Below are 3,007 nucleotides of genomic sequence, written 5' to 3'. Positions count from 1 at the left end.
TTAACGACTTGGCAAATTTCGCTCAAAAAGCGACACTTTTGCCTTAAAAAATTGCCAAACTTAAGCGAGTCGCGACTTGAAATGCAGATGGGATTTTGCAGAAACCCTTAGATATTTTGGAAGAAAAAACGAAAGTGTTCATGTTTGGAAGTTCAGAGCATTATTGAGAACTATCACTTCCCGAGCCGAGATGCCAAGCCTGCGAAAAATTCAAAATAAAATGGGATTTAATAGAAATTTTTTCAGTTTTTAGTTTGAGTTTTAGACTCAAATGTCTTGCACGAACTGAGAAAATTGCAAGTCATTACGAGTTCTGGTTTGGAAGTTTCGCAGTGTTCACCGTGTTAACGCAAAGTGTGAGTGTTTAATCAACATGCCGCCACCTAAATTTAAATGCCGATTCCTTCCAATCCAGTTTGGAGCTAAAAAAGGGGAATATTAATCCCGGATGTTCCGGTTCCTGAGATAACGTATGGCAGAGCCGAGGCAGGAATATAGGACAGGCGATGCGGATATAAGATGGCTCCGTAAATGGCGTGTAAAGATTATATTTTATGTGGCTGAAGTCATTTTTGTAAAATATGGGTCTGATAGCGCAATATCTGCAGAACTTTCAGCGAAAATGCGTCAGGAAATTCGGCTGGAAACTCGCCCCATGTGCTATGGAAGAATGTCAGATATTTGCCATGGCCAACATTGAAAAATAAACACTTGCCGCCTGGAACGGGCAATTCTATTGAAGATTAATAACCCTCAACCCTTGCGAGGGCAACTGGTGGACTAAACTAAGGCCCTAATCGCATTTTCAATTAATGGAAAATCACAGTTTGTTCTTGTTTGGATCCGGGCATTTAATCAATTCTCGCCGCACTGAACTCGAATGAATCGAGTGGCATCATTTAAGTGGAAAATCCGGTTTTTATTTCGCCAGAACTTCAGTTGGAGGAGGGCAAATTTGAAAAATATCGTGACTTCCAAACATTTGCCCCGCTACACATAGAGCGAACTAAGTGAAAGCTGTCCTCCTCATTTCGCAAACGATCCCCCATTATTGCCCTCTACCATTTCATCCATTCGCGCAATGAGGAAGAGCAGATATTTGCCAATTTTTTCCTACTGGGGCGAGTTTAATAATCATAAATAGCCGCTTTCTAACATGGAAGCTCCATTTTTCCTTTCCGGGGCATTTTATAAAGCGCTTTTGTGAAAATACAACACGCCAGTCTTAGATAAAGCCAACTTGGCAACATTTTATTGCGAAAAAGACGACAACGGTACATAACGATGAGGGATGTTCAAGCCGCTTTGAAGGGTGATTAAATTGTCTTAATTTGTCAAAGACACCGGCGGAAAATTGCGAAAAAAACACACTGTTTGGGCATAAAACTTTCAAAAGCACGTCACTGGAAACACATTAGCTCTAAGCGGTTCTCCATTCCGCATGCAGGAGTGGAACTTCACAAAGCACCTTTCAGGGCGCGTTTTTTGCATCCGATTTCCTCCTCCGTATATGCAGTGGAAATTGATATGTTATTTACTCGCGCCTCAAATAGCCTGTCAGTAGCACTGCATTGTACAGGGTGTTTTCATAATGGCGTTTTCCTCAGCAGTTGCAAGCGAAGAAAATCTCAAGTCCCTCACTCACAAAGCACGGCTTGGAATTGCAAAATTGCGATACAAATGCCGAACAAATTGCCTTTTTATTTATTGAAGACGACGACGACTTCAACATCAGAGGATTCATTTTCTCACGATGGAAATGCGCTGTTGACAAAGTGGCAGGCATCCAGTTTTGCAATTTATCGGTATAAAAGACTTCGGCTATTAGCCGCTTTCCCGTATAAAGATAGTCTAGTGTGTCCGGGGTTTTGCCTTAGTAATTTCCACAGCTTCGGTAGATTGGTCTCGTTAAGCGCTCTTTGCAAGTCAAAACCGTTTGTTGCGGGTTTCAGGCATCTGTTTGCACTTTTATTATGTGTGATTTCTCTTTTATTCGCTCTTCTATTGGGATTTGATTTGCTACAGATTGGCAATCTTTGGTTCACTATAGAGCGCTTCGAAAGAACATTGGAATTGGAACAAGTAGATACTTGTAATTTTCCCAATTGAAATTTTAATAAAATTCTTATCGATTTTGATTTTTCCTGAGCTTATTTGCTCTTTTTTCGCTCTGCACTTTTGCTCCAAAAGTGATCGTTTTAAAGGGACAATTTTGATTTAAAAAATGTCGATCATCCACACTTGATCAAGTAGAATCTTGCAATTTTTTCTGGTAATAAGAGACATTTCAATCTAGGAGCGTTCCGAAGACACAGTTTTTTTTTAAATCTGAACTTCGAAACTGGAGCAGGTAGAAGGGTGCAAGCACTTTTTTCAGATTATAACAAACATTTGAATTTATATCGAGTGAAAATTTCAATAAAATCTTTGGTTTTTTCCTGTCTTGGAAATTTTCCCGTCTGGGTCAAAAATTAGTGATTCGAAAGAACGATTTTCTGTTTAAAAATTCAGAACTTTCAAACTTAACTAAATTACTGGAAATTTGCCAGAAAATATCTGGTGGTTTTGATTTTTTCGCGACTTGGACTTTTCGCTCCAAAAGTGAACGCATCAAAACGACAATTTTTCCTTTAAAAATCGTAACTTCTAATCTAGAATAAGCAAAAACCTGCCATTTGGTTAGTTTTTTTAGAAGATATTTCAATCCAAGTCAATTCAAAGTGCTAAAAAAATTTTATTTTGATTTTTGCACAGCTTGGAAATATTTGGTTCAAAAGTGAGCGTTTCGAAGAAACAGTCTTGCTGTAACAAATTAGAACTCACAAACGGGAACAAGTAGAGCTGTGCACTTTTCTCAGTTCATAACAAACATTTGAATCTAAATCGGGTGAAAATTCAATAAAATACTATTTGAGGTTGGTTTTTTCCCGTCTTGGAAATCTTTGTTTCCAAAATTTGTGTTTAGAAGGAACAATTTTCTATTTAAAAATTCAGAACTTCCAAACGT

The sequence above is a fragment of the Dendroctonus ponderosae genome, unplaced genomic scaffold (assembly GCF_020466585.1).
Source record: "Dendroctonus ponderosae isolate FM_Combo_2020 unplaced genomic scaffold, Dpon_F_20191213v2 Dpon_F_20191213_8, whole genome shotgun sequence".
Lineage (NCBI taxonomy): Eukaryota > Metazoa > Arthropoda > Insecta > Coleoptera > Curculionidae > Dendroctonus > Dendroctonus ponderosae.
Note: the sequence above shows the minus strand (reverse complement) of the source record.